Here is a 19494-nt window from a genome sequence, read left to right on the forward strand (position 1 = left end):
TGGGTTAATGGTCGGACTTGATGATCTTAGAGATCTTTTCCAACTAAATGATTCAATGATTCTGTAGACCAGCAAGCAGCATCTAGTTGAGCAGGTACCACTTCTGGAGGCAGCAAGAAGAAAACCTAGGGGTAGTTACAGCAACATGGGGACTGCCACACCAGAGGGGACCCTAGAAAAGACCAGAGTAAGGACCACCCTGCTCAGTGCACTGACTCTGTCAGGAGACCGTACATCTGTAGGGAAGGTGTTTGAAAAGAGAGTACATTTAGGGTATCTGTCCTCTCCCTCCAGAAATCAGTCAGCAGTATTGGGACTTCCTGAGGCAGGATCCAGTCCATGGTGCCTTGTAACCATTAGTGACTTTACTCACAGAAAGGCTGTACTGGGGATGCAAGCAAAGTTTTTTGTGTTACTTCCCTCTCAGCTGAGTATAGTTATGGCTATTTCATATCTGAACTTGAATCTTGACAAGCTCCCATTTTCGGTCCTGTTTTTATAACTCCAAAAGCTTCTCTTTAAAGGCTAGGCATTCAAGCTGTTTGGTTTCACAAACCAAAAAGAGGGGTGAATTCATGAAAAAAAATTACTCTTCTGTCTTTAATAAGCAAATCCCAACTAAGAGCTATGAGTATCTTTAAATGTGTGCTTGTCCTTCACAAACATTCTCCTGAAATGTCTCTACCTGTTCCCAGTATATGTGCTATGTCTCAGTCAGAGCCTCGCTTGAGTAGTACTACGGATGGGGAGAGTACCTGAAAGGGCTGAAGGTAACAGTGGCAAAAATTACCAGTGTTGACTGTGGGCATAGATGAGGGAGCACTGTAAGGACTTGCTGTTAGAAAAGGTAGTATAGCTCTCAAGGAAAATTTTTAAAGCTAAAATGCTGCAGGTGAAGATCCTCCAGTAGCTTCCCAGTTATTTCCCCACTGCACCTCACCCCCCCTTTCTCCTACCCCCTCCAATTAACTTGTTCCCCATTATGTCCCACTGCAAATGCTCTACTTAAATACACCTTCAGACTGGATTCAAAACTCAGAGATAAAGCAAAGGTATTATCCACTTTTAGTTCAGAATAATGAAATTTCCCCGTTTCTCTAGCAGACTGGCTGGGTGTACTTGCCATTTCTTTACCAGTTGCACCACTGGATGGCTTTCACCTGCTGGATAGGCAGGGCAAAATCAGTGAGCATGCATGAGGTGGTCAGTGGGACGGTGCTCTGGGGTGGAATGCGGTCAGGTCTGAGTGCCCACAGCAGTATGGACAAATCACAAAAGAAGCTGACATATCCTTGTTTTTTGTATGTCATCTTGGATACTTGATCCAAAGGCTCATGCCATTTTCATTGGAAATTCCCATTCAGACTCTGCCTCAAGTTCTTGGAAATTTGAGTTCACCTTCAGTCTTTGGTCAATAGAGAAGAGGATTTACTTCTTGGCATCAATGACTGCTTGTAGATTTGGGGGCTTAGATTGACTGAATTTGTTTCCTCTTTCTGTAGAAGTTGGCAATAAAGACACAACTATGTGAGTCAATCAAAGTTCAGAACACAGCGTACCCTAAATAAGTGGTTTGTGGCTTGTAAAGCAACGTGTTAGTTATTTCAGTAATTGCACAGTATCCCTTTTTTCATGCAGATTCCCTGCCTTCACTTCAGTGCACTTATCTAGGTCTCTAGGTCCCTTTGCTTCAGCACTAAAAGCCTTTCATGTACGTCTCCCCCTTTCTGGCTTTTTGATACCTCAGAAAATAAAATGGGGTTAGTAAGGGGACTGTTTGGGCTTTGTTTCACAAGAGACTGGGTGACAATAAGATATTCCAGTTTCTGCTAAACTGCTGTCAGTAGGAAATCTGCACACTCAAGCAGACTTCCCAGAAGACAAAGTACTTCATCTTGACTGCTTCCCCAGTGAATACACAGATGTGGATTAAGGTACACCCACCTTCTGCTGATCTCAGGCATAAATCGTGCACTCTGAAGTGGGCACATGTTACTATGACTGCTAGTTGCTAAAAAAACCTTAGTAATGCAATTGCTTAAAGCTATTAAATGCTGAGGAAAAAAAAATACAAACGACTATTTTCCATTTGGGGAATATTTTCCCACCATGTGTAATGAAAAGGCAGAGGAGATAGAAGCCAGGCTGCAAAAATCTCCTTTTTTCTTTCTCCCCAGTCACCCCAACCAATGCATATGCAACTTCCCTTCTGCACACACATGTGCCAACAACTTCCTTGGGACATTCAGGTCTCTATCTCCTGACTAGTCAAGACCTGCAGAGCAGGCAGAGAGATGCTTATGCCTGCCCACGACCCCTCTGGCACTTTGCTGTAGACACATAAACAAGTTGACTGGGCTGGATTGCTCAGTAACGTGGTATGAGGCAACTGGAGAAGCAGTGACCACAGGAAGAGTCAACTGTCCCATCAGCCACCATTGGCAACTTACTGTCTGGGTAGTCCCAAGAGGGGAAATAGAGAAGAGGATATATACAAATAAAAAACTGATTTTTTAGGTTCATGGTTAAGGAGAGAAAGAGATATTCTATATTTGCTCACCATAAAAACCATACATCTCAAACAATGGATATAACATAAGGAATATTTAGGTGTTCTTGGCAGCTTTTGGACATTTCCTTATGTCCAGAGCATTGCAGTTACTTCTCTGAGCTGGTTTCTGCCAGCGCACAATCTTGCCAAAGGCTGCACAAGCAAACCCCTTGCTGTCCCTGGATGTGGCAGCAGGCTGGTCTGCATTAGTGGCTCTCGTGGGAGGCTGCTCAGGGAAGGATGTAATTCTGCAAAGGTGGACGATAGGTCAGTTTGTGCTCTGCAGTCCTCCATGACACAGAACAAGTGTTGAAAGCTGAACTGTTCTTTCAAGATGAATGGAAAGCTTTCATCTACCTCCACCCCAAGGAGAAGAGATTTTCCCTGTGTTCATTTGTTTGCTGACCCTTCTCTGGAGCCCGTCAGTTTCAACCTCTTGTTTCAAGATGAGGTGACCAAAACTGTTCAAAGCATTTGAAGGCAGGAGGACTACTGTCTCGTTAAGTGGCATTTTCTCATTTCTCTATTCCCATCCTTTCTGTGTTTTGCTGAAGATGCCTAGATCAGGGCCTACTGATTGGATTATAGTCCCAAAGGTTATCCATATTTTCTCCAAAAAAGTCAGATTTCATTGAGACATGAATAAGGGGACAGGAGAGCTCAACATATTTCTGCAAAGACTCATTATCTCATACTGACAAGAACCAATTTTTTCCGTCATCTTGTTTCATAAGGGACTTTCTTCTGCCAGTTTTTCCTGGAGTTTCTCCTGTCCAGGAAAGGCATATTTACCTAAAATTTACCTAAAAAATGCTGTCGGCTGCAAATTATTAACTCTGCACTCTGTATTTTTAAGGTCTCTAAATGCATTTTGAAATGGTTGACAGGTTTGCATTTTTCCAGTCTCTTGTTTCAGTTTTTGCCTTTACTAAGACTTTCACCTTTTCTCATTTGCTTCAGTTTGGTTTTCCCCTTGTAAAGTGCTGAAGAAATCTCTTCCATGTAGCCCCTGCTCCTTAGCTGAAATCATAAACGGTGTGTGATGTGTGGGTGGATATATGATTCCTGGTAAATGCTAATGTACAAGATGATCATCATGTAAAATACTTGTGAACTTAGGGACTGGAATAGAAAGTCCATGTCTGTGCTTGAAACCTGCCTGATACCAGTCTTTGGCATAAATATGTACATATACACATATACACACATATATATGCATTTTATGTCTCGTGTACCCTTCAAAAGAGGGCTGCTGCATCCACGCTGTCCATGGAAGCAGTGCTACTGGGAGCAGCAGGGATTAGCCAAGATCCTTCCCAGCAATGTCCGTGCTTGCTGGGGAGAATAAGCTTATTGAGCTGGAGCAAACTCCAGATTTTGTATTACAGTGCTCAAATCTTTCTCACACCACTCTTAGGTGTCACCTTCATCTGTGATTGCTGCATCTGAGCCACCAATTTGGCAGCTCAGAGGAAGAGCTCTGGGAGCTGGAAACTGAAAGGAGAAGCAGCACAATGGGGAGGGGAGTTCAGCAGGCTGAGTCTCATGGGGGCTCCTTTTGTTTTTTGAGTCCTGTGGCAGCACCTCATCCACTCATATATTTTGTCCCAATTTTAAAAACTGTGGCTGTTCCTCTGGCACTCAGCTCATCATACACACCCACTGGGCTAGATTTCTGAAGCAAAACAAGTGATATTACAGCAGAGATGGGTTTCTTGCTCTACTAGATTATGTCTTCATATTGATGTATAGACACCCAGGAATGCATCTGTCTTGATTAACTCATTCCAAGTGGACAATGCTGTCTTTGTTTTCCAACTTCAGCAATGCAAGGCATTAATTAAAATGTATGGCTCTCTCAAGTGCTATTTTAATTGCATTTCAAGTCCAACGTAAAGGGCTGGCAAATAATAAAACGGAGTATTGTGTCCATTTTGAAATGCTGAGAAATATAGGGGGAACAGACAACTCCTGCAATCAATTTGCTGTCCCACAGTGCTCAGTTCCTGAGCATGCCATTTGTTTGATTAATGGATGTTATTTTTTTCTGTAAAAATCAACAATTCTAATATTGTTTTCCTTCAGAAACTCTTTGAGCCTTGATGGTAGATTAAGGAGAAACTTCTTTAGCATCTCTCCCATATGCTGATGAAATCATCAGTCAGAACAGCCTCTCCTGACCTGGAAGGATGGGAGCTGTACCAGACACACTGTGTGCATGTGGCTCGGTTGCTGCACCTGCTCGTTTGTGACCGTATTACTCCACTGCCTGCCCTGTACCTCTGCCTCAAGGAATCTCTCATGGACTTTTCTTCTCACCTTCCTTCTTCCTTCTCTTTTCCTCTTCCCACACATTTTGGAAGGTTGGGCTGTGCAGAAAACCCAAGTGCCCACCCAGGGCAGCCTGAGGTGCTGCAGGGGGCTCAGTGGGCCAGCAGATGGCAAAGGCTCAGTGGCCCATCAGCCACGGTAACAGCGTAGAGGTTCACACCTCAAGCTCCCAAATCCAGTGGGATCATTAATACCTTCACTTTCATGGGATCAAAACCCACATTTCCTGTAGTTCTCCTGCCACTCCCTCCTGCCCTACAGACTCCAAGACCCAGTGCAGAGGGGATATGTCTACAGGGAGATGAGAAACCCCCAGAGCTGTGTGGTGAGATCTGGATGTCACTGTCATCCCATGCACCCCCTTTCATGGGAATCTCCAAGCAACTTGTCTCATTTCCACTCAGAATTTATCAGCAGCTTTAAACTTTCCCTTCTTGGTCAGTATTGTCTTATCAGGGTTTTCTCTTGATAGAGAGGTTAAGTAATTTTGTTGTGGTCAAGCAGCTGCATCCTACTTCTGGTCACCATTGACTTCATCAGAAACACCTCCCATCAACATTTCTTCCCATGTGCCAATTTCCTCTCTTAGCAGGAAAATCAGAAGAAAATTGTAGGATTGAAAGATCTTCTTAAAGTTTTTTACCTTTTCTTACTAGAGGTACTGAAAATATACATATTTAAAATAAAGGAAGAGTTTTCCAATAAGAAAGTCTACTTCTTCCTCTTTGTAGCCTTTGCTTTTCCAGCCTCACTTCTTTTGACTTGGCTGGTGCAAAGCGGCTGGAACCCACCCTCAGCCTCAGCCTATCCTTGCACAAAGGTTTCCTCAGCTGGGGCAAAGCCATACTCTCTGCTTGCAATTGCAGCAAAGGAAGGCTTGCCAAGCAGTTTCCATTCTGACGAGGAGGTGCTTTTGGCTTTGGGAGGTTCCTGATTGTTTCTGAGCTTTGTTGGAGACTTGGCCCATAACCTGGGGCATGACACATGTGCTGCTGGCATGGACAGCAGTTGTGTTTCAGCTTCAGCTTGCCTTTGTGAACTCAGACCTCAGCCTCCCTCTTCCCCATTTCCAAAATGGCACTGACAGCATTTCACAGCTTCACGAAGGGATGGTGGTTCACAAAGAATTTCAAGCCACTAAAGGTTGTAGAGGACAAAGAGGCACATATATTTAAAGGAGTTTAAAGTCAGTATTTGCAGGGGATGTAGTGCCATTGTCGGGACGGACACCACACTGGGATTTCACGCAGAAAAGCCTTTATTTCATACAAACATGGCCAATTTGTAGTCTCCCCTAGCCAGTGTGTTTCACCACCATTGGTGCCCTTACTACATACACATCTTAAGATTGGTTGCTCTATAGCTTCTGCATGGTGACTCAGTAAACAGTCCAGGCTCTCTGGCTATCACAACTGCCCCGCAGCTCCGTCCTCCCTGTCCACCTTCTCATCTTCATTGTTGACATTCCTTCACAACTTCACAGCTGCAGCCACTCAAATTCAGGGCCCAAGCTGTCCACAGCCCAATTGCCTCCCACAATGTAGTTGTAACAGAAGTTTCTGTATTCATGCCTTCCCTACTTGCATGTGCTGAGCATAGCACACATCTGCCCATTGATCTCATGTCCATATATATAAAAATTAGGGCTCCTAAATCATGGTTGTAGAGGAAATGTTTTTCTTTATTAACTGTTAGCTTCAGAGAGGCCCATTTGGATGCAGTTCACTCTTCATCCTCATAAATTTTATAACACTCTTAGGAATAAATAGATTAGCCCTGTGTTTAAGAGTGCAGCTGGTATAAAAAATGATGAGCAGATGAAGAGAAAACACTGACTTTGTCAAGAAGAATCTGTATGATTCACATACGAGCAGCTGAAATGGGCAGAGCTTGACGCCTGCCATGACATCCCATTACTGAATGTCAGGAATGCTTATCACACACAAACTGTGAGCTTAACTCGTTTCATGTCAAGCCTCTGAATTCTCACACTGGGTCTTCTCATTCTCCATTTGAGTCACAGACCTTGGGGTCATTTTGGCAGACCCAGTCATTAATTATTTTTAAAATTTTGTTGAAACAGATACTTCTTTAACTTGCACTGTATAATAGCTTTGCTACCTATTTCATCACTTGTTTCATAATATTTGGTCCGACCTGACACCTATCTGTTACCTGCCAAACCTTGTCCCCTCCACAACTCAGAAGAGCATTCCTGACTCAGACAGTAGAGGACTTCTGATTTATTGAGATTTTCTTGCCATCTTTTATCAAGATGAACAAGAGTCAGCTAATACAGAGAAGAGCATGTCCAGTACTTACTAAACAATTTGAATTCGTCTAGTATTCCTTTAAATATTTTAATCAGACGAGTGCGAGGGGGAAGCTTGGTCTTATTAATCAGTACACTGAAAATGTTCATGGATAAACTCCTGAGGGAAGAATTGCAGAATGTAGGTTATTTTAAGCAGCATTTGCCTATCTATGCAGAACTGAAAATGCTTGTGATCTACAACAGTTGACAAATAAAAATTTGAGTAATTACGTGAAGCCAAGAAAACCTATTCTGTGCTGAATTATAAATCATGCTACATGGACAGGTCTGAGGGAGCAACTGCACTGGCTAACAAAAGGCCACACAAGTCTAATTACATAACAATGTCCTCAAATACAACTTTTAATCTCCCCTCAGACCCACATCACTATAAGAAAGAGAAAATCTTGGAATGTGTAATTTACCATCAAAATGTATTAAACACCCAGGGAGCCTTAAGAACTTAAAACCTGTGCTTTTTTTGTAAAAATTAAAGTTAACTCTGAATAAATGTTAGTTTCCCTTTCATATGTTGCCTCTTAACTTAATAACATGTAATCCTAAATCCTTTACCAGTGCAATGTGCTTGGGCAGGTCTGGTCACACCAGTCAAATATTGATGTCAGGTGCAGTCAAATTGCTTAAGCCTATACTAGATAGATGTATAGGTTTACTGAAAGCACATTTGAGGTCAAAGATTATCCATAACTTATCAGCTGATTTACTTACTGATGACACCAGCCATATTTCCTGCCAGGTTGCCATTTGACAAAAGTTCCCTTTGACAGCTCCCATTCTGCCCTGTCTCTCAGCACTCCCAGCCCCATGTTATCTCCTCAGTTTTGCCTTCACAGCTTTTGTGGGACCATAAAATGACCCTGATCGGAGTCTTAGGTGGATCTTCTTTATTGAATTGATTTTAACCAGATCGATTCCTCAGCATGGTTCACTGTATAGCTCCAGATTCAGAAGTACTGGTGTGATTTTCCCACCAGCTGAAAGTACCACTTATTATCTATTGTAACAATGATTATAGAGTGATGTATAGTGTTTATGAGTTTCAGAAAGAAGTAAATAATTACATAAATAAAGTATAATGGCCTTCACCCAAATGGCTAGCTTGTGTAAATCTGCTCGTGTTTGCCTGATTTACAACATTTGAGATTCCAGATCCCCTCTACCTCACTGCACACAAACACAGGACTCACAGGTAGCATCTGAAAAGAGTTGACCATCAGTTATAACCCACATGAAGGTTTTCACAACTATAATTTCAAGCCTGATTTAGAGGCACTTGAAAGAGGCTCTTTGGAATGTGTCTATAGAAAGGAGCAGTTTTTGGGACAGCAGTCATAAACCTTTTAAGCTGACAATAGTTATGCAGTGGAGTGTGCTATTTCTGCAGTACCTCTGCTCACTTATGTTTCATCCAGACAAGACCACCACAGGATAAGAAATTATCTTCACAGAAAGAAGCTCCAGGAGCTAACAGGTCAACTTGTAAAAACACACTTCCACACCCAAAGATGGACACTTTTAAATTTGCAGAAACATCTGACATGCTGAACTACAACCAAAATGAAGCATGCATCCAAGCACATTGCCCAAAATTCACACAGGACATTTACTGTGGGGGTGACTGCAAACAGCCCAGCCACAGGGAGGCACTGAGAATGACTTTTTTGGAGCTAGTGGTCATATTTTTGTTAGTAAATGTAGAGGACCATGAAGCTCATTTTCTGGCCTTATGCTCGAATGACCTGGTAGAGTTCACAGATGACATTCCCTAAATTCCCTCTCCCCACACTTTCCTTTAAGCTTGATGGATAATTACGTGTCAGGATTTGAATCAGTACCTCAGCTTCATTTTATCTACTCTGACAGACATGTCCTTTGAATATCGAAGAGAACTAAAGAATGAATTAACTAAAGTGATTGAGAACAAGATTGAAAGGATAATTAAGGTCCAAGACATAAGGCAGGAATATTATAATCCGCTTGGTACATGCAGAAATACAAAATGGTTTGTTTTTACAAAAAAAAAAGTCTCTAGAAAGAATTGAGACCCTTTCTAAGGGCACATGGGCTATTACCTGTGAGGTGGTCCTGTGACAGCCTTCCATTTCCACTTGCAGATTTGGGCTGGCCCTCACCACTTCAGCCTCTCCCATGTTGCCTGAGTGATCCTCCAGTTATAACCCTCATGAAGGTTTTCACAACTATAATTTCAAGCCTGATTTAGAGGCACTTGAAAGAGGCTCTTTGGAACAGCTTCTTCTGACCAAAATCAGGACACCTGCCATTAATGAACTGGTGAGTACCACGGGTCCCAAATGCCTCCCTGTCACCTTCATCCCTACAGAGGCAATGGTAGGATGACCTGATGGAGAGGAGGCACAGGATCTGGGAGTCCCTGAGAAGTGCTCCCCGTTTCCCACAACGGTGGTCTGAAAACGTACACACCTTTTCACTTACATCTGCATTACCACAATGTCAACAGCAAGCTCACATCAACTTCAAAGTTAAGAGAGGTAGACTGAGAGATCCTTTTTTAATGCTGTGGTGCTGTCCTTTACCTGTTTATTTCTTTTGAACACACACACGCCTTGGGTGGAATTAGTGTCAAGGAACGGCACTATTTCAAACCAGTTAATTAGGTCTTATGACAAGAGCTAGTATTGCTTATCTCTAGTTTCAGAGGTCTTCAGGAATCTTAATTTTTAAGCTTCTGAGGCTTGCTGTACTTGCTGGGCAGTGATAAAATGGGGAACAAAACCACAGCTAAAATATTTGGACAGATGAGCTTTTACGTCATACAGCTTTAATGACAAATGATGGAAGTTGGCAGTATGGTTAAAATTAATGGATTTAAGTAAAGTACTAGATTTCTACTTAAATCCCATGGGTTTGTTTTAAAGCAATACTTGAAACCTCCAGTAGCCTCTTCAAAAATCTCTGTCATAGCCTGACTGTTTATTCATGGGTATTTTATTAAGGATGATGCATACCACCACCTGCGACTCCTAGAACGTCTACCGCCACCACCTGCGACTCCTAGAATGCTTCCATCAACACTGCCTCCGTACAACCCTAAACATCCTCTGATCAGATTATGTGACCAATACGTCTGTTCTAGAACAAGCAGCAGTCACAACTATTGAGGCCATGTTGCTGAGAACACAGCTGAGCTGGGCAGGGCACGTCTCAAGGATGAAAGATCACCGCCTCCCCAAGATCATGCTTTATGGTGAACTTGCCACTGGCTGCCGCATGAGAGGGGCCCCAATGAGAAGATACAAGGACTCCCTGAAACAACACCTCAGCCTTGACCATATTGATCAATATAACTGGTCTACTCTGGCCTCCAATCGGGAGGTCTGGAGACACACCATCTATAACGCTGCTGATGCTTTTGAGAAAGCACGCAGGATCACTCTTGAGGAGAAAAGACAATGCAGAAAGAATCGTGCCTTGCAGAATATACCACCTAAGGAGTCCTTCTGCTGTGCCTTTTGCAACTGGTCGTGTCTATCTTGTATTGGCCTTTTTAGCCATCAGCACGCTTGTAACAAACGTGGTTAGAGCCCTTCCAAATCTTCGTTCGCGAAGCCTAGCCATGAGTGAGTGAGTGAGTGAGCATGGTATATCAGTGTTTAGAGACACCAGACCCATGAGAAATATTGTACATATTACAGAAAAGTTTATCACTAGAGATTTTGGGTGAACTGGGTGCACAGAGAGGCTGAAGGTAAGTGTGAGTCAGTGTAATGTGGCACAAAAGCAGAAGCCACGTTCTGCAGCCACAAAAAAAAAATTTACTTGTTGCTTTGGTGACATCTTGATATTGAAGTTGTGACCATGAAATCAGCTGAGATTTTGGAGGAGAATAACATGATAGAAGGATAAGAAGATTTTGTGGGCTGCAATTTATTTATTTGAACTTTTCATTGCTCAGAACTTACCCCCAAGGTAAGCTAATATTGCATGGAATAATGGTCCATGTAGACTCATCTCAATTCCATTGTATACTATGATTTAAAGAACAAAAGCAACATCTAAAAGAGTGTTTTGTTATTGCTGCTCTAACAGAGCTAAAAAAAAAATAACATGAAAGAGGTTAGAGATGCTTCTTGCTAAAACAGCTTTAAGCTTAAAGAACGTAGATTTAGATTGGATATTAGGAAGGAATTCTTTACTGTGAGGGTGGTGAGGCACTGGAACAGGTTGCACACAGAAGTTGTGGATGCCTCATTCTTGGAAGTTTTCAAGGCCAGATAGGATGTGGCTCTGAGCAACCTGGTCTAGTGGAATGTGTCCTTGCCAATGGCAGAGAATTTGGAACTCGACGACGTTTAAGGTCCTTCCAACCCAAACCATTCTGTGATTCTATGATAAAATAATTCTCTAAGTTTACTTTAGCTGCTGTATAAATCTGGTTAGTGACGTAATTGCAAAAGCCAGCAAGTTTGATTCAGTGTTAAAAAAATGGCAAGCTTTATTCAGAAAGAAATAACCCTAAAACACATTTTATCAAGATATTGATTATGAAATGTATGTTGATTGTATATCAACTATATTGAGGGAGAAATTTTGAAACACCTGAAAGGGACCTGTGATTAGTGGCAGCTAATGCATAACCTAGGAGGAGACAGAAAAAGTGAAATGGGACACTTTGTGCTCTTGTATGTCTCTTTTTCTCAGCATAACAAACCAATATATATAAATAAGTTGCCGGCCGCCTTCCTCCCCTCCAAAAAACAAACAGATTTTTTCCAACTATCAGAAAAATGATGTGTGATAATTATAATGTCTATAATCTAGGAATGACCAAAACCATTCATTACTATACAAGGCATTTCAAGTACCATATTTTGGGAAATATTATCTTTCTAAATAAGGATGTGTAATTAGATTCTGACTGTCACTGGGCATCTATGCCCATAAAACTAAATATTAAAAGCAGGGAAGTGTCTGGAGTCCAAATGAGAGAGGACCCCTAAAGCAAGGATGCAGATGGGTTTCTGGTAAGCGGAGCATTACAGAGCAGGAACACAGCACCACACTTTTGCTGGTTTCAGGGTTGCTGTTTTCCATTTGAAGTATTGTTCCCATTATTCCTCATATATATCCCCTTTACAGAGAGATGGTGATTCACTCCATGTCTCCGATAATACCATGCTATAGTCAAAGTCTGCTATGTCACAAAGGTAAGTTTTCATATCTCCCACAAAGAAAGCGCTGAGTTGATCAGACTTGCAAAAATGTGGGGTGGTCACACTCCAGTCTCTGCAGTTTGAGGATAGAGGGGACATATTCATACAGCTCATGCCCAGGTGTCTAACCCAACTTGCTCAACTCCTTCCATCAACCATAGCGTAGAAAATGGCAATAGAGAGTCTACATCACTCATTGCTATCTTCAATGCTGGCTCTGTTGCAGATGGTCTGAACAAGTGCCTTTGTGACTACTGGCTGCTTCGTATTTATTTCTCTACTAGTTAATAAAGCAAGATATTTGAATACAGAAAGTTAGGATCTCAGCTCTCCATAGTTTTGCTTCTGCTTTATTGTTTGGGATCTCATTCCAGATGGTGGAGATGCCATCTCCTGCTACCAGAAACCTAATTCACTGTTCTCAGCCTGATGAGCAGGCTGCAGGAGTTACAATGAGGATGGAGATGTCCCCTTTGGTTCCACTTTGATGCTGATCCCAGGGTACCAGAAGCTGAGGTTCCAGCTCAGCGCCCAGGATGTTGGAAAGGACAGAGAATAACATCTAGCTATAACATCTCATTCTGACTTCTGGTAGGGCAGGATTTTGCCACTACCTAAGGGATTCAGGGGGACTCTTGAGTATATACACGCTCAAATAAGATTCCCTGAAGTTTCATTCTCGCTTATCCTGCCCCCACGGTGAGCTTGCCTCGGGCCAGCCCTTGGTAGGACGCAGTTTGCAATCAAACACTCTGTGCCTCGGGAGGGCTGGAAATCAGGCCTGTGGCGTGTCTCTGCTGATGCAGGCATGCTTTTAAGGTATGTTAATTAATGAAGCAGTGAATGTATGTTAATTAGTGAAGCAGGCATGTTATGGGAAATGCCACAGGAAAAAAGTATTAGGAAATTAGCATTTGAGAACAGGGGTTGACTAGCATACAGTAAATAAAGCGTGGCTGGTTCTTCCCCAGCTCTGAACCTGGCAGCAGCCCAGTGGGAAAACCAAGCAGGGACTGGTGATGACCATGCATCAAGGGTCTGGCACAGGTGGCAGTGCTGCCCCAGAGAGGCCACTGGCCCTCCTTGGAGTGCTTTTAATGCAGCTCCCTCTGCCTGTGGCTCTGTGTGTGTGTGTAGGATGTTATTACCCATGGAGAAGGAAAGCAAAGCATGCTGACATGAAGGCTGCAACCTCGTACTCCCCATGAGCCAGGGGACAGGGCCAGATGGTGCTGGAGGTCCACAGAAAGGTCTGGCACTGGGATTTTCTGTATCCCCACTCATATCAGGCTTTCACACAGCCCTAAGCACTGTTGGAAATTTATTCACGAGAGGGTAATTTCAGCCTTCATCATGAAACTATTGTTTTGTTTGCTGAAGGGGTTGAGTGTAGAAATGGATTCCAGAATAGAAATGTATTTCTGTGATGACGAGAGCTTGAGGTGAGTTAATCATGCCAGCAGCATACTTTGCACTATTACCCAGCAGCCTTTGTATAACTACCATAGCATCTTATTAGACTTGGAGCTCTCATGGAAATTTGGATACCTAAAACAGTCAAGGAGATGTCACATAGGTATCTCCAAGCTTTATTTAGAAGGTTACCGTGAAAACCACAGTTCAAATCAGCGAGGGGAGAAGGGGAGAAATACTCTAATTTAAGTCATGAAAGGACACTGATTTGTTCCCACATGAAGCTCACAGGCAGGGAGACACAGCTTCCCACTGGCACCCCAATGCCAGCACAGAGTGGGTGTTAAAGGCACATAAATACCTTTTCAGCAAATGCTCTAGCTGGATTTAAATCCAATGAAGCCAGCTTTCAGGAGGAGTGCTGAAAGAGCAATAACAAATGATTCTATTAGCATTAATGCAGTCAGCTTGTGCTATTTATAATATAAATATCATCCGAGTATAAAAATTGCCTCATTGGCAGAACAGAGGTAAAATTTTCATTCATCATGTGTTAAAATAGTCTAATCACACAATATGTACTTGGTAACCATAAATGAAAGGTTTTCTTAACATAAAGATGATTAATAATGGACAGGTGTCTGTTATGTATTTTCCTACTGATGGAAAACATAAATATTTTGGCCCAAACATAAAACTTCTGATTATATAAAGAAGTGTTTACATTAATCTACCAAATAATTCCTTTTATTCCTGCAGGGATTAGGGCTTTAAAGGCACATAAAGGAAATATGATTATATCTTATTTACTTGAAGATTGAAACATACTACAAGAGCCATACATGCAGTTACATTTTCAGACCATTGTGGCAAACAACTCCAGGGGCTTGAACTGCACCAGTCCAAGCATAAAACCTGACCACTGTCTCCAGTCCTCAAATACCAGCACTGTTTTGATTTGGGATGCTCAGATGATTTTATTATAGAGAATGTCCTTCCAATGTAGCCAGCAGAAGAGCAGCCAGAAGGTAAAGGAAAGACCTTTTTCTGGTGCGATGTCTTGGAAATATCTGGAACATTACGTGTGAAATAATAAAAATATCTCCTTCCCAAAAGCTACATGGGTGTTTGAATTTAGAACTGTACAGCAGATGTAACCCCTGAAGAAGAGGTGCCCAACCTCCTGTGCCTATCCCCAGCACATGTGTTGTACAGGCACTCACCCAGTCTCCCCACTCCCCAGGGTGACAGTGTTTCCTCTGGGGTCCTTATGCACAACCAGAAAGAGCCTGACCCCATTAAGCTACTCAGAGTTTTATCTCCCATCTCATCAATGGGAGGATTTTCAAACCAGCTATTTCCCCACCTGCCTTGTCTGCAAGGTCATATTGACCCAAGAAACTTGCTCAGAGCCTCTCTGCTGAGCCAAACAGAAGACACAGGTACTCACCTGACATAGAGAAGTATAGTTTGAAAACCTTGGCTTTCCCAGTTCAACCTGAAACACTCATCCTTGAAAAGTATCTTGTCCTCCTGCTTATTCACTAGGGTGAACCTCCCCACCAGAGTATATACTGCCATGCCTTAAGGACCACTGGCACAGAATGTGTCCAATGGCAAGTTAGTGCCGTGCCATGTGTGGGGAGTTACTTACATTATGATTCAGACTATCGCATGAAAAATAAATTCCAACATATTAAGTCATTGCAAGTAAGGCAGCTGATGTACCTACTTACCTTATCTCATCCCTCCCATATATCTTTTAAATTCTGCTTTGAAAGCAGATGGCTTTCTGCATTCAGCTGGAAGTTATTTCAGGATTTATACCATATGTAATTAGAAAGCTTTTATTTCCCAGTGTAAGTTTATTAATGACCAGTTTGCAACACTTTTCCTTGTGCCCATGGTGTCTGTGCTCAAATAACTCCATTCAGGGAGTCCAGGAGTGATGAGAATGCCATCAGGGACTCTTTTTCTCCCATTTTAACTCATTACTCTCATAAGTAGGGAACAAACTTTTGACAGATACCATGAGTATCACCCAAACTCAGATTGCTCTCCAAATCACTTAGAATTATTTAGATTTCAGATAATGCTCAGGAACAGTGGACTATTGTTCCAAAATTTGTGTCAGAATGAAACAGCCCTTAACTCCACTGTACTGCTCTAGAAGCTGGATGTGAGCAATGGTGCCATCCTTAGCCTACTTGACAATGACGTTTACGGCTGCTTGCTTGTACAAATTGCCATGTCTTGTAATTCTGCCTTCTGTGCCACTGAGTCTCCCATTAATTCAAACAACTCAGCACAACTCAGCAGGACAAGCAAGGCAGCTGGTAACGATGTAAGTAAAAATAGCAGTGAGCAATGCCTACTCTCCATTTTGATCACTCTTTCGTTCCCCTACTCGGTTCTCAGAAGAGGCTCGAGGCTGTGATGAAAACCACCCACTACCAGGCACCACACCTACATTATAAAAAAGCAGCATGTCACATTCCTCTTGCACCAACGGGGTTGTTCAGAGCCCCCAAAATCAGTTCTGCCCTTCAGGCAGTGCAAGGGTGTGCCTGGTGACACCACAGTATTCTTGAAGAGAGGACAGGACCCTGCAGGCAACAGAGCCTCCCTCTGCTGCATCAGCCCTCTGGAGATCTTCCAGGGAACCATTGCAGGGACTGAAGTGGAGTGTGTCAGGAATCTGATCTGCAATTCCCAACTCAAAGATTTGCAAAACCTACTTTATCATGTGGCTTACTATTATGGAAACAAAAAATAGTTTCAGACTACTTGTTTTTCATGCCATCATGTCATCCAATATATATATCCAATTTATATATAATGTCAATATGCAAAAGTCTTCACTTAGACACATCTGAAAAACGCTGCTGACAGAAAACAATAAAAGGAGACTAGAGTGTTTTAAAAGGACAGAACTGTCACTGCAAGCACTTTTCAAGAGTATGAGGATGCAAAGCCTTACTCTTCAGTAATCTCTCTGGAACAGATTCATCCCTCTAACCTACTGTGTAGCCTAGAAAACCTTAACTGTGTTGTTGATGTGACTTGTGGAGACACTAGAAGCACTACACACATACCCAGGAATTCCTCCACACTTCATAGATGTCTGCACCAGTAACACCTACTGTGGGGATGCAAGGAGAAAAAAAGAAGGATTGGAATATTAGGAGGTTCAGATAAACATGTTCCTGGATAGGATTTTATTATCAGTATAGTCTGACAGAATAAACTTTATAAATGAGAGAGAGAAGAGAGAGGGAAAGTCAGACTGTGACCGCAGAAGTGGTGCAGAGGACACTGCCCTTCCCTGTGCTTGGTCTCCCTTATGAATGAAGAGGACCTGAAAATCCAGAGCTCTTTGCTAAATGCTTGAACCGGGAGGTGATTCCAGTCCCGGAATCCTGCCCCAAATTAACTCTCTGGGTCAACATGGCATGGAGATACACGTATTATCTCCAGTGATTATTTAAGGGGAACATGGAACACACGCATCCTCAATGCTTCAGTTGCATGCCTAAGGTATCATACCCTGTGTCTCCTCTTTAGCCAGATAGGCAGCATCACGTGATTTGCTAGTCTTCTCATCAGCAGCAAAAAAAGCTAACATTTATCCTGGAAATAAAATTGTGTGTGCAATTGCCCTGCTTTCCAAAGGTGTTCCTATATGTTCTATGATTAATTCAGCTTAATCTGCAATTTGAAGAAGTAGAGTTGAGTTGTGAAGTTTATACAAAAGAAAGAGAAAAAACTCTGTGCTCTGCACTGAAGATATTGTATTATCCGCACTGAAGAGGAAAAAAAATTGGTTTAATTGGTTGGTAAGGACAGCTAGGTTTAGCTATAAGTCTTCCAAGCAAAAGGAGGCCTACACTGTATAATCACCTCACTTTATAGGGTTGATCTCTGGAAAACAGATGAAATAACAGTATTTGGAATAAAAATTGGTATTGAAATAGGCACTACAGAGTAAACTCTGCCCTTTTTCTAACTACCTCAGAAATAAGATACTTTACAAGGCAGTCATTGTCTTTCAAGGAAAGCCAGGCCCCAGCATTGCCATTTCTTTGTGATTTGGCAGAAAGAAACCCTCACAGGAATACCTGGCAAAGCAATCTGACTGTTTTCCAGCAGAGATAACACATGCTAATGGCACAGCGCTCTCAGTGAAATGCTGAGAGCAGGTTGCGTCCCCTGTTTTTATGAAAGATGCCTTTCAATCACACAGCTTACTTTCATGTTGCTTTGTCCATAGCAGTCAACTAAAAATCATGTCAAATGGATTAGAAGAATAGAGTGACATAGATCCAGCCTGAGAAGTGACTTTTTGAGTTATTTGGCCAGAAATGGAAGGTGGAGCTTTAAATGATAACTGAATTTAAGATTTCAAAGATGTAAATGTAAAAGATGAATGCCCTTGCAAAACGGAAAATATTTTGAGGGAATCATCTCTCAGAGGAGGAAGAGAAGAGTGACCTAGCTAGGCAGCAAGTCTGAATGGGTTACCTGAATATGAAAATGAGTGTGGGAGGATACAAATAACAAATGCCTAAAAGACACTCAAAAAGAGAAAGGGAATTACTCTTTTTCATTTGTCCTTGTTCCTTCGATCTAATTGCCTCTTTACACTGGCCTGCTTGCTGGGCTGTTTCATTTCCTTGGCAATGTGCCCGGGTGACCAAGAAGGTCAATGGCATCCTGATTTGCATCAAAAATAGTGTGGCCAGCAGGATCAGAGAAGTGATTGTCCCCCTGTACTCAGCATTGGTGAGGCTGCACCTCGAGTCCAGTTCTGGGCCCTCACTACAAGAAGGACATTGGGATGCTGGAGAGTTTCCAGAGAAGGGCAACAAAGCTGGAAGATCTGGAGCACAAGTCTTATGAGGAGTGGCTGAGGGAGTTGTGAGTGTTTAGCCTGAAGAGAAGGAGTCTCAGAGAGGACCTTATTGCTCTCTATGACCGAAAGGAGGTTGTAGCCAGCAGCCAGTCTCCAAGTAACAAGCAATAGGATTCAAGTTGTGCCAAAGCAGGTTTCAATTGGTTATTAAGAAAAATTTCTTTTAAAGGATTGTCAAGCATTGGAGCAGGCTGCCTGGGGAAGTGTCAGAGTCACTATCACAGGAGGTCTTTAGAAGATGTATAGCTGTAGCATTTGGGGACATGATTTAGTGGTGGATTTGGCAGTGCTGGATTAATGGTTGGACTCAATGATCTTAGAGGTCTTTTTCAACCTAAATGGTTGTATGACTGATTTTTTTTTTTTGCTGTTAATTTTCCTCTTGGTGCCAGGAAAGTGAAGCATAGAAATACAAAGATTACTGAAATCAACTGGAAATTCGAATCTGGTAAATTGTCTGATGAGATCTAGAAGAGAAGTGAAAACACAAACATATAAATAATATTATATATAAATCTCTATAAAATTATATAAACAATGTCATAAATTATATACAGTGTTTGAAAATAGACACCAGTGTGTAGCTTTGGTCATTGTAATTAGAAACAGGAAATTATTGAAATGAAGCTATTATTAGAATTCAATTGAACCAGACTCATAGATGTATAATGCTTTCTTTCCAATGGATTTTAAGGAAGAACATTACTAAACATATCAGAACAGTGAAGTGTCTGCAAACAAAGGCCCTTTTACTATGTCA

General features: G+C 42.1%; 1 long non-coding RNA gene across 1 annotated transcript; it reads left to right on the top strand.

Moving 5' to 3' along the window:
* Positions 1-7758: 7758 nt before the first annotated feature.
* LOC113972915 lies at positions 7759-19032 on the top strand. The gene is made up of 3 exons (XR_003536071.1): positions 7759-7771; positions 9724-9727; positions 18904-19032. It is a non-coding gene; the product is annotated as an uncharacterized LOC113972915 (long non-coding RNA).
* Positions 19033-19494: the final 462 nt, after the last annotated feature.

Source organism: Neopelma chrysocephalum, unplaced genomic scaffold (genome assembly GCF_003984885.1).
Source record: "Neopelma chrysocephalum unplaced genomic scaffold, ASM398488v2 Primary Assembly neopelma1_23b, whole genome shotgun sequence".
Classification (NCBI taxonomy): Eukaryota; Metazoa; Chordata; class Aves; order Passeriformes; family Pipridae; genus Neopelma; species Neopelma chrysocephalum.